Here is a 13,300-nt window from a genome sequence, read left to right as displayed (position 1 = left end):
TAATACAATTAAAATGACAGAATGTTTAAATTACAAGGGGCTTTCGGATAGTCTATAGCTTTTGTTTACCTGAAGGAACTTGAGTCAAGAAAGGGAAAATGATTTATGCAGGATCACATAACTAGTTGTTGGTTCAGGCAGAACTAAATTGCCACCTTCATTAATAAGTTCTCTTAAACTCCAGTTTATCAATGGTATGAAGGACAAGCTGAAGAAAAGACTATACTTATAAAGCACTTTTGCAAGATAAATAAGCATTTGTCACATTCACTTGCTTTCCTGACTTCCAAATTTCTGTCCTACAATTTTGAAGGAAGGAGTGAAAAGCAAAGCTAACACCTATGTTGATAAGTAAATTTAGTGGATCAAAAGATAAAAATCCTTCTGTATTTTGATCAGAAAAGCATACAAAGCTTTTCATATGAAGACTGTATTTTCTTCCTAAAAAAAAGACTTTATTTTCTGGAATTGCTCTAGGCTACAAAGAGAAAGGATAAGACAAGTAAATCATCATCCTCTATGTTGATAAAGCTTGCTTCCTTCAAATCAAGATAAACACCACTGGCTGGTAAAAAAATAACATCTCCTGCCAGAGTCCTCTCACTGAAGCAGTAGTACTTCTGACATATCCCAAGATAGAGTAACCAATTAATTCATGTGCATATTCCAAAGATCATCACTTCCAACTCAACCCAACTAAGGATGTATTACCCAAAAAAGGGTTTAAAGCGATTACAATGATGCCATCCTTATTTACGCATATTTATAGAGCAAATAATCATTAAAGCAGTTTTAAGCTACAAATATACTTTTAAAATTCTAATGTTAGAATATTAATCTTCAAAGTAGAACAAGTCTAATGCGAGACTGTCAATACACAATCTTTAACACATTTCTGCACAATGGCTTGAACCTAATTATCAACTTGACAATTTAAAGTAATTATAAAGTAACACAAAAACATACCTTTTATGCCATTACTAAAGATTTACTATTTTAAAAAACTTCTAAAAGTAGTTTCAAATATTTAATAGGCAGAAAACTTAAAACATTGGTATCTATACAATTTCACCAGGTAAAGAATTTAAAATTTCAGTTCCATAATCCTATACACAGAATGAATAAAATGGGCATAAACTATGTACACTCAAAAAGAAAAAAAAAGAACTAAAATAAACATGGCAACCCACACCTGTGGTATGCAGAAAGGCAGAAAGAACATTAAACTTCATTTAGAGATTCAATTTGCAGTCTCAGCTCTTCCACTTTATAACTTAGGAATCTTAAGTATGAAAGAACTTCACTGAGCTTTAATTTGCTCAATAAAATGAGCATAGCTATTGAACCTAACATAGAGTTGCTGAGAAAAACAAAATTAATTTAAAATAATATATGTAAAATCCCTTTCAATCTATAAATTAGCACACAAATTTACATTACAAGGAGAAATGCTAAATATAATACAATGGCACTATTTCAAGTCTTAGTCGATACCATCTAATATAGCAATCTAATTTCTTTAGTAATTTTTTTCTTTCAAAAACTCAGTTCATAAAAAGTTTTATGTTATCAACTGTAGGCATATGTTTACCTAGAAGTAAATAACCACAAACTAATCTGTCATATAACATCCTAATTCTCATCATTACCACAACAATAATATAAAGGGACAGAATTTTTATACTTCAGTCTCATATTTCTACTGTGTGCTTTGTGGAACAAGACACATTTACTGAGTACCTACTTATATAATACTCTAAAGAATTTTTAAAAGAAGAAAAGATAACATCTCTGACTTTACCAGTTTTTCAGTCTAGCTGGCATAATACTATATGTTCATAAATAATACAAATTAAAGTGATAGGAGACTTCACTTTTGGTCATGAGGCAGTAACAGGCACAAACCAGCTGGCCCACCATAAACAATGTAAAATAAAGTAAAACTGTACAAAATATTTGAAACAAATATTTTTAAAAGTTGAGCAATAGGAAAAGCAAGACTATGGTCTCTGGGAAAAAGAGCACTACAATCTCTCTGGCTTTCTGTCTGAAGGCAGTTTCAGAACTGTAGCACACAAAGAACTACAGTCTTTCTGAGCAGCGGAAAAAGAGAATAAAGTTTGGAGATGAAGCAAAATTTGTGGAAGAAAATATCAAATACAAGAAGCATCAGAAATCTGTATAAGGGTCATATTAAGTCTTTGGCCAAACACTAGGTTGCACATGTGCAGGGTGACTCTCTTGACAATGCCTGGCAGTAAATAGCTGAATGGAGATTCTGGTGGTCACATAGAACCAAGAGACAGAACAAGCAGATAAAACCATGGACATGTGAGGAATTCAATGGAGACACCTCAGAAAGGTCACACTGTTAGGAGAAAATTCCAGGGGTCTCTCACTTCACTTCACTTCTTTAGAGCCCGGATAGATGACGGTTTTATTCCAGACTATCTTTTCCAGGATGACTGACTGACAGGAGAAGTAATAATTAACAAAGTTTTAAACTATTAACACGATATTAACAAGATTAAAGAAAACACCTTTAGAAAACAGTCTCCATCCCAAGCAGAGTGCACATTATCTCATAGCCTTGGAAGACAGAAACACAGATATACCTTGAAGATATTGCAGGTTCAGTTCTGCATCACCTCAATAAAATGAGTATCACAATAAAGCAAGTCACACAAGTTTTGTGGTTTCCTAGTGCATATAAAAGTTATGTTCACACTGTACTGTAGTCTATTAAGTGTGCAATAGCATTATGTCTTTAAAAATATACAAACCCTAATTTTAAAATATGTTATTGCTTTAAAAAATGCTAACAATCTTCTGAGCCTTCAGCAAGTTGTAATCGTTTTGTTGGTGGAGGGTCTGCCTCAGTGTTGATGGCTGCTAACTGATCAGCATGGGGGTTGCTGAAGGCTAGGATGGCTCCGGAATTTCTTAAAATAAGGCAACAATTAAGTTTGCCACATCAATTGATTCTTCCTTTCACAAAAGATTTCTTTGTATCATAAGATGTGGCTTGATATCATTTTATCCACAGTAGAACATCTTTCAAAATTAGAGTCAATCTAAGCTGGTTACAATAGTGCAGGCCTGAAGTCCTAGCTGCTAGGGAGGCTGAGGTAGTAGGACTGCTTGAGCCCAGGTGTTCAAGGCCAGCCTGGGCAACATGGCAAGACCCCATCACAGAAAAAGAAATTGGATTCAATCCTCTCAAACCCTTCCCTGATTTATCATATAAGTTTATGTAATATTCTAAACCCTTGGTTGTCATCTCAACAATGTTCACAGCATCTTCACCAGTAGATTCCATCTTAAGAAACCACAGTCTTTGCTCATCCATAAGAAGCAACTCCTCATACATCAAAGTTTTATCATAAGATAGCAGCAATTCAGTCACATATTCAGGATTTATTTCTAATTCTAGCTCTCTTGTTATATCCACCACATCTGTGTTACTTATGCCACTGAAGTCTTAAACCCCCTCCAAAGTCATTCATGAAGGTTGGAATCGATTTGTTCCAAACTTCTGTTAATGTTGATATTTTGACCCCTCCCATGAATCATGAAATATTCTTAATGACATCTAGAATGGTGAATCCTTTCCATTCACCAAAGAGATTTTTCAATGTACTTTGCCAAGATCCATCAGAGGAATCAGAATCTTGGGCATCTATAACCTTTCAAAATGTATTTCTTACATTTAGACTTGATACAAAACTTGCAAGTCAAAATTACTCTTTGATCAATGGGCTGCAGAATGCATATTGTGTTAGCAAGCATTAAAACTTTTGTCTTCTTGTATATCTCCATCAGAGCTCTTGGGTAAACAGGTACATTGTCAGTGAGCAACAATATTTTAAAAGAAATCTTTTTTCTAAGCAGTAGGTCTTAACAGTGGCCCTAGAATATTCAATAACCCATGCTACAAACAGATGTGCTGTCATTCAGGCTTTGTTATTCCATTTATAGAGCACAGGCAGAGTAGATTTAGCATAACTTGTAAGGGCCCTGGGATTTTTGAATTGATAAACGAGCACTGGCTTCAACTTCAAGTCACTAGCTACATTAGCCCATAACAAGAGTCAGCCTATACTTTGAAACTCAGAAGGCAGTAACTGACTTCTTTCTAGCTCGGAAAGCCTTACATGGCATTTTCTTTTAATATAAGGCTGTTTCATCTACACTGAAAATCAATTGTTTAATGTAGCCACCGTCATCAATGATCTTAGCTAGATCTTCTGGATAACTTCCTGCAGCTTCTACATCAGCACTTGCTGCCTCACCATACACATTTTCATTTTACAGAGACGGCTTCTTTCCTTGTCTCATGAACCAACCTCTGCTAGCTTCAAATTTTTCTTCTGCAGCTTCCACATCTCTCTCAGCCTTCACAGAATTGAAGAGAGGTAAGACCTTGCTCTGGATTAGGCTGTGATTTAAAGCAATGTTGTGGATGGTTTGTGGATGGTTCCATCAAGACCACTAAAACTTTCTCCACCTCAGCAATAAGGGTGTTTTGCTTACTTATCATTTGTGTGTGCACTGGAGTAGCACTTTTCCTTTCCTTCAAGAATTTCCCTTTGCATTCACAACCTGGCACACTTAGTCGGGTGCAAAAGGCCTGGCTTTCAGCCTATCTCAGCTTTTTAAATGCCTTCCTCACTAAGCTTTATCATTTCTAGCATTATATTTCAAGTGAAATACATGTAAGTCTTCCTTTCACTTGGACACTTGGAGGCCATTGTAGGGTTATTAATTGGCCTAATTTCAATGCTGTTGTGTCTCAGGGAATAGTGAGCCCCAGAAGAGGGAGAGAGATGGGGCAACTGCTGGTCTGGGGTGCCCCATCTCTCTTGTTAGGACACATACATTTATCAATTAAGTTTGCCATATTATATGGGCATGGTTCATAGTACTGCAAAACAATTACAAAAATAACATCAAAGATCACTGATAACAGATCACCTTATTTTATATATATATATAATATATAATAATAATGAAAATTTTTAGAAGGTTCAAAGTTACATTATCTTGAGTTATAACTGTCTGCTTAACACAATTACACTATTTTCACTTCTAAGAACCATCCCATAATTTAAAAAATGACATGGCTGAGAAAGATACTTAGGAAGACATTTTTAGGCATTGCTGAATTTAAATCATCTTCCAAATACTACATTCTGCCCCTTTCTTTATTGTAACGGTTTATTTGAAAGTACAAAAAAAATTAGTAAATTGCTTTTACTATGCAATTCTGAAATATCAAGTCTACTGCCTCCAATAAAAAAATTAGTAACTCCTTTCATAACATTAAGGTCAAGTCATTTGTAAAGACAGTGTCAATTGAAACTTTTTGGCATTTACGACTAATCCATTATAAACAACTGTTAATATTAAAAACACAGTTCCAGTAAACGTGTAGTTACACTGGATACAGATAAGAAAGTACAAGGCCGGCATGTTTGCTCATGCCTGTAATCCCAGCACTTTGGGAGGCCAAGGCAGATGGATCATATCAGGCCAGGAGTTCAAGACCAACCTAACCAACACAACAAAACCCGTCTCTGCTAAAAATACAAAAAGAAATTAGCTGGGCATGGTGGCACTTGCCTGTAATCCCAGCTACTTGGGAGGCTGACGCATGAGAATCACTTGAACCCAGGAGGCAATGGTAGCAGTGAGCCAAGATCATGCTACCGCACTCTAGCCTGGGTGACAGAGACTGTCTCAAAAAAAAAAAAAAAAAGAAAGTACGAGAAGCTCACTGACTACGCTAAACCAAATGAACGAAAAACAGCAAAACTGATTTTATACCGTGGGTCTATACAAATAAATAAACAAAATTCTATCCTATTTTTCTATATTTTTTCTTACATTTCTTATACAAATATGAGAATGCTTCATTTTATTCACTTCAATAGGACAAAGCCCTTAGAGAAAGATTGAAAAGAGCTGATAATCAAACTCCCAAACTTTATGCTTATTTTTGTTCTAGTGCTATCAATTTTCTGACATATTTAACACGAGCAGGAAAATGTTCTCAGTAAATTGAGCATTTGAGTCTACAAATGCCTTGAAGCACTCTGGCAAATTATGAATAACCTATGTCGCTTTTGGTTTCCCACCTCTTCTTTGCTTCAAATCTCCATGCGAGTTTCTTCGTTTTGGGGGCAGCCTGTGAATTTTCAACCTCCTTTTTGGCTTTTACAAAGTTGTGGCAGCCAACTGCTTTGGCAATTTTTACACCAAGCTCTCGAGTAGCTAGCTGGTTTCTGAGTTCCTCAGTCTTCTCAATATTCTCCTCCTCCACAGCCTGGTCTATCCTCTTTTCGAGGCCTGATTTCTCAAAATTTTTCCTTTTTTTTTTTTTAATTTTATTATTATTATACTTTAAGTTTTAGGGTACATGTGCACAACGTGTAGGTTTGTTACATATGTATACATGTGCCATGTTGGTGTGCTGCACCAATTAACTTCTCATTTAGCATTAAGTATGTCTCCTAATGCTGTCCCTCCCCCCTCCCACCATCCCACAACGGTCCCCAGTGTGTGATGTTCCCCTTCCTGTGTCCATGTGTTCTCATTGTTCAATTCCCACCTATGAGTGAGAACATGCAGTATTTGGTTTTTTGTCCTTGCAATAGTTTGCTGAGAATGATGGTGTCCAGTTTCATCCATGTCCCTACAAAGGACATGAACTCATCATTTTTTACGGCTGCAAAGTATTCTATGGTGTATATGTGCCACATTTTCTTAATCCAGTCTATCGTTGTTGGACATTTGGGTTGGTTCCAACTCTTTGCTATTGTGAATAGTGCCGCAATAAACATACGTGTGCATGTGTCTTCATAGCAGCATGATTTATAATCCTTTGGGTATATACCCAGTAATGGGATGGCTGGGTCAAATGGTATTTCTAGTTCTAGATCCCTGAGGAATCACCACACTGACTTACACAATGGTTGAACTAGTTTACAGTCCCACCAACAGTGTAAAAGTGTTCCTATTTCTCCACAGCCTCTCCAGCACCTGTTGTTTCCTGACTTTTTAATGATGGCCATTCTAACTGGTGTGAGATGGTATCTCACTGTGGTTTTGATTTGCATTTCTCTGATGGCCAGTGATGATGAGCATTTTTTCATGTGTTTTTTGGCTGCATAAATGTCTTCTTTTGAGAAGTGTCTATTCATATCCTTCGCCCACTTTTTATGGAGTTGTTTGTTTTTTTCTTGTAAATTTGTTTGAGTTCCTTGTAGATTCTGGATATTAGCCCTTTGTCAGATGAGTAGGTTGCAAAAATTTTCTCCCATTCTGTAGGTTGCCTGTTCACTCTGATGGTAGTTTCTTTTGCCGTGCAGAAGCTCTTTAGTTTAATTAGATCCCATTTGTCAATTTTGGCTTTTGTTGCCATTGCTTTTGGTGTTTTAGACATGAAGTCCTTGCCCGTGCCTATGTCCTGAATGGTATTGCCTAGGTTATCTTCTAGGGTTTTTATGGTTTTAGGTCTAACATGTAAGTCTTTAATCCATCTTGAATTAATTTTTGTATAAGGTGTAGGAAGGGATCCAGTTTCAGCTTTCTTTTTTTTTTTTTTTTTTGAGACGGAGTCTCGCTCTGTCGCCCAGGCTGGAGTGCAGTGGCGCAATCTTGGCTCACTGCAAGCGCCGCCTCCCGGGTTCACGCCATTCTCCTGCCTCAGCCTCTCCGAGTAGCTGGGACTACAGGCGCCCGCCACCACACCTGGCTAATATTTTGTATTTTTAGTAGAGACAGGGTTTCACTGTGGTCTCGATCTTCTGACCTCATGATCCGCCTGCCTCGGCCTCCTAAAGTGCTGGGATTACAAGCGTGAGCCACCGTGCCCAGCTGTCAGCTTTCTATATATGGCTAGCCAGTTTTCCCAGCACCATTTATTAAATAGGGAATCCTTTCCCCATTGCTTGTTTTTGTCAGGTTTGTCAAAGATCAGATAGTTGTAGATAAGCGGCATTATTTCTGAGGGCTCTGTTCTGTTTCACTGGTCTATATCTCTGTTTTGGTACCAGTACCATGCTGTTTTGGTTACTGTAGCCTTGTAGTATAGTTTGAAGTCAGGGAGCATGATGCCTCCAGCTTTGTTCTTTTGGCTTAGGATTGACTTGGTGATGCGGTCTCTTTTTTGGTTCCATATGAACTTTAGTTTTTTCCAATTCTGTGAAGAAAGTCATTGGTAGCTTGATGGGGATGGCATTGAATCTATAAATTACCATCGGCAGTATGGCCATTTTCATGATATTGATTCTTCCAACCCATGAGCATGGAATGTTCTTCCATTTGTTTGTATCCTCTTTTATTTCATTGAGCAGTGGTTTGTAGTTCTCCTTGAAGAGGTCTTTCACATCCCTTGTAAGTTGGATTCCTAGGTATTTTATTCTCTTTGAAGCAATTGTGAATGGGAGTTCACTCATGATTTGGCTCTCTGTTTGTCTGTTATTGGTGTATAAGAATGCTTGTGATTTTTGTACATTGATTTTGTATCCTGAGACTTTGCTGAAGTTGCTTATCAGCTTAAGGAGATTTGGGGCTGAGACGATGGGGTTTTCTAGATATACAATGATGTCATCTGCAAATAGGGACAATTTGACTTCCTCTTTTCCTAGTTGAATACCCTTTATTTCCTTCTCCTGCATGATTGCCCTGGCCAGAACTTCCAACACTATGTTGAATAGGAGTGGTGAGAGAGGGCATCCCTGTCTTGTGCCAGTTTTCAAAGGGAATGCTTCCAGTTTTTGCCCATTCAGTATGATATTGGCTGTGGGTTTGTCATAGATAGCTCTTATTATTTTGAGATACGTCCCATCAATACCTAATTTATTGAGAGTTTTTAACATGAAGCATTGTTGAATTTTGTCAAAGGCCTTTTCTGCATCTATTGAGATAATCATGTGGTTTTTGTCTTTGGTTCTGTTTATATGCTAGATTACATTTATTGATTTGCATATGTTGAACCAGCCTTGCATCCCAGGGATGAAGCCCACTTGATCATGGTGGATAAGCTTTTTGATGTGCTGCTGGATTCGGTTTGCCAGTATTTTATTGAGGATTTTTGCATCAATGTTCATCAAGAATATTGGCCTAAAATTCTCTTTTTTTGTTGTGTCTCTGCCAGGCTTTGGTATCAGGATGATGCTGGCCTCATAAAATGAGTTAGGGAGGATTCCCTCTTTTTCTATTGATTGGAATAGTTTCAGAAGGAATGGTACCAGCTCCTCTTTGTACCTCTGGTAGAATTCGGCTGTGAATCCATCTGGTCCTGGACTTTTTTTGGTTGGTAACCTATTGATTATTGCCTCAATTTCAGAGCCTGTTATTGGTCTATTCAGAGATTCAACTTCTTCCTGGTTTAGTCTTGGGAGGATGTATGTGTCGAGGAATTTATCCATTTCTTCTAGATTTTCTAGTTTATTTGCGTAGAGGTGTTTCTAGTATTCTCTGATGGTAGTTTGTATTTCTGTGGGATTGGTGGTGATATCCCCTTTATCATTTTTTTATTACATCTATTTGATTCTTCTCTCTTTTCTTCTTTATTAGTCTTGCTAGCAGTCTATCAATTTTGTTGATCTTTTCAAAAAACCAGCTCCTGGATTCATTGATTTTTTGAAGGGTTTTTTGTGTCTCTATTTCCTTCAGTTCTGCTCTGATCTTAGTTATTTCTTGCCTTCTGCTGGTTTTGAATGTGTTTGCTCTTGCTTTTCTAGTTCTTTTAATGGTGATGTTAGGGTGTCAATTTTAGATCTTTCTTGCTTTCTCTTGTGGGCATTTAGTGCTATAAATTTCCCTCTACACACTGCTTTGAATGTGTCCCAGAGATTCTGGTATGTTGTGTCTTTGTTCTCGTTGGTTTCAAAGAACATCTTTATTTCTGCCTTCATTTCGTTATGTACCCAGTAGTCATTCAGGAGCAGGTTGTTCAGTTTCCATGTAGTTGAGTGGTTTTCAGTGAGTTTCTTAATCCTGAGTTCTAGTTTGATTGCACTGTGGTCTGAGAGACAGTTTGTTATAATTTCTGTTTTTTTACATTTGCTGAGGAGTGCTTTACTTCCAATTATGTGGTCAATTTTGGAGTAGGTGTGGTGTGGTGCTGAAAAGAATGCATATTCTGTTGATTTAGGGTGGAGAGTTCTGTAGATGTCTATTAAGTCCTCTTGGTGCAGAGCTGATTTCAATTCCTGGGTATCCTTGTTAACTTTCTGTCTCATTATCTGTCTAATGTTGACAATGGGGTGTTAAAGTCTCCCATTATTATTGTGTGGGAGTCTAAGTCTCTTTGTAGGTCACTAAGGACTTGCTTTATGAATCTGAGTGCTCCTGTATTGGGTGCATATATATTTAGGATGGTTAGCTCTTCTTGTTGAATTGATCCCTTTACCATTATGTAATGGCCTTCTTTGTCTCTTTTGATCTTTGTTGGTTTAAAGTCTATTTTATCAGAGACTAGGATTGCAACCCCTGCCTTTTTCTGTTTTCCATTTGCTTGGTAGATCTTCCTCCATTCCTTTATTTTGAGCCTATGTGTGTCTCTGCACGTTAGATGGCTTTCCTGAATACAGCACACTGATGGGTCTTGACTCTTTATCCAATTTGCCAGTCTGTGTCTTTTATTTGGAGCATTAGGCCATTTACATTCAAAGTTAATTTTGTTATGTGTGAATTTGATCCTGTCATTATGATGTCAGCTGGCTATTTTGCTCATTAGTTGATGCAGTTTCTTCCTAGCCTTGACGGTCTTAACAATTTGGCATGTTTTTGCAGTGGCTGATACCGGTTGTTCCTTTCCATGTTTAGTGCTTCCTTCAGCAGCTCTTTTAGGGCAGGCCTGGTGGTGACAAAATCTCTCAGCATTTGCTTGTCTGTAAAGGATTTTATTTCTCCTTCATTAATGAAGCTTAGTTTGGCTGGATATGAAATTCTGGGTTGAAAATTCTTTTCTTTAAGAACGTTGAATATTGGCCCCTACTCTCTTCTGGCTTGTAGAGTTTCTGCCAAGAGATCAGCTGTTAGTCTGATGGGCTTCCCTTTGTGGGTAACCTGACCTTTCTCTCTGGCTGCCCTTAATTTTTTCCTTCATTTCAACTTTGGTGAATCTGACAATTATGTGTCCTGGAGTTGCTCTTCTCAAGGAGTATCTTTGTGGCGTTCTGTGTATTTCCTGAATTTGAATGTTGGCCTGCCTTGCTAGATTGGGGAAGTTCTCCTGGATAATATACTGCAGAGTGTTTTCCAACTTGGTTCCATTCTCCCCGTCACTTTCAGGTACACCAATCAGACGTAGATTTGGTCTTTTCACATAGTCCCATATTTCTTGGAGGCTTTGTTCATTTCTTTTTATTCTTTTTTCTCTAAACTTCTCTTCTTGCTTCATTCCATTCATTTTGTCTTCCATCACTGATACCCTTTCTTCCAGTTGATCGCATTGGCTCCTGAGGCTTCTGCATTCGTCACGTAGTTCTCATGCCTTGGTTTTCAGCTCCATCAGGTCCTTTAAGGACTTCTCTGCATTTGGTTATTCTAGTTATCCACTCATCTAATTTTTTTTCAAAGTTTTTAACTTCTTTGCCATTGATTCGAACTTCCTCCTGTAGCTTGGAGTAGTTTGATCGTCTGAAGCCTTCTTCTCTCAACTCGTCAAAGTCATTCTCCATCCAGCTTTGTTCCGTTGCTGGTGAGGAGCTGCGTTCCTTTGGAGGAGGAGAGGTGCTCTGATTTTTAGAGTTTCCAGTTTTTCTGCTCTGTTTTTTCCCCATCTTTGTGGTTTTATCTACCTTTGGTCTTTGATGATGGTGACATACAGATGGGTTTTTGCTGTGTATGTCCTTCCTGTCCTGTTTTCCTTCTAACAGACCGGACCCTCAGCTACAGGTCTGTTGGAGTTTGCTAGAGGTCCACTCCAGACCCTGTTTGCCTGGGTATCAGCAGCAGTGGCTGCAGAAGAGCAGATATTGGTGAACCACAAATGCCGCTGCCTGATTGTTCCTCTGGAAGTTTTGTCTCAGAGGAGTACCCGGCCGTGTGAGGTGATTTGAACATGGGGTTCAACTCAATCATTGATTCCGAAATACTGAGTAAGCTCCTTCCACTGGGTTTCATTTGAGGACTGTTCACTGGGAGATTATTTTTCATTCCTCAATTTATCTTTTCTGGAGCATCTTCTTTTTTTCCCTCTGAATCTTGAGGTTGCGTTTTTCTGTTCAGAATGTTTTTTATGCAATTCTTGAAATTTATTCTACATATCCAGGGGAATTCCAGAAGGACACTCTTTATAGGCATTTCCATTCAACTCAGTTTCAGTTTTGGGTTCATCTATCGAGAATCTATCATTTCTGTTTTTCTGATGCTAAGTCCAGAGTTCTCCAATGTAGCTTCATCTTCAGAGTTTCACTCAACATCACTTTCATTTAGGCCAGGAGGTAGCAGCCCACTCTACATCTTTTCTTCTGTCAGGAAGCAGTCACCTGGCAGCCATCTTAAGACCCCGTCAGAAAATGTTTTAAATATTGGGAGAGTTACCAAAATGTGACACAGAGACACAAAGTGAGCACATGCTGTTAAAAAAAAAATGGCAGCAGTAGACTTGCTCAAAGCAGGGCTGCTACAAACCTTCAGTTTTTAAAAAATGCAATACCTAAAAAGCACAACAAAGCAAAGTGTAATAAAACAAGATTTGCCTAAAGTATCTGCCTCCAACAGCAAAAAGCATGCATGCTTACTGCACACTATATGCTACTTGGGTTTCCTACACTCAGGGTTCCTCTTCTATAACATACCCAACTACATTTGCAGGCAACCACCTGGGTGCATTCACATCCCACTCCTGTGATTTAGGGGCAAGGAAAACTGACACAAATTATTGATGCTCATGTCACTTGTGCCACAGATAATAAAGTCCTCTATCTCTGATCATGGAAACTCATGTCTTCTGATAGCATCAATGAAACCATAAGAGGCTAACCAGTTAGCACGTAAATAGAATAAAATCTCAAACTCTACACAGTTGTTGACACACACCTTAGGAGGAAGGCTACTTTAGCCTTAGAGGTAAAATACTCTAGATCCACCTAAAGATTAAAAACAAACCTTGAAAAGATCTAATTGGCCCATCAAAAATTTGATTGCCCACCAAAACAAAATGTGATACTTAGTTAAAAAAAGATAAATTTCAAACTGTCAATAATATGATATCCAAAATATTCAGCATATGACAAAAAATTATCAGACATGCACGGAATCAATAAAATGTCAGGGAAGTAGG

General features: G+C 37.9%; 1 protein-coding gene and 1 pseudogene across 4 annotated transcripts in view; both read right to left on the bottom strand.

Annotated features, from left to right (window-relative positions):
- DENND1B (DENN domain containing 1B) overlaps positions 1-13,300 on the bottom strand; it is a 269,661-nt gene that overhangs the window by 230,155 nt on the left and 26,206 nt on the right. The gene's annotated exons all lie outside the window — the stretch shown is intronic.
- LOC116457689 (protein FAM204A-like) lies at positions 6,104-12,477 on the bottom strand (annotated as a pseudogene).

The sequence above is a fragment of the Hylobates moloch genome, unplaced genomic scaffold (assembly GCF_009828535.3).
Source record: "Hylobates moloch isolate HMO894 unplaced genomic scaffold, HMol_V3 SCAFFOLD_18, whole genome shotgun sequence".
NCBI classification, from domain to species: Eukaryota; Metazoa; Chordata; class Mammalia; order Primates; family Hylobatidae; genus Hylobates; species Hylobates moloch.
Note: the sequence above shows the minus strand (reverse complement) of the source record. Positions and strands in the feature narration are given on the sequence as shown.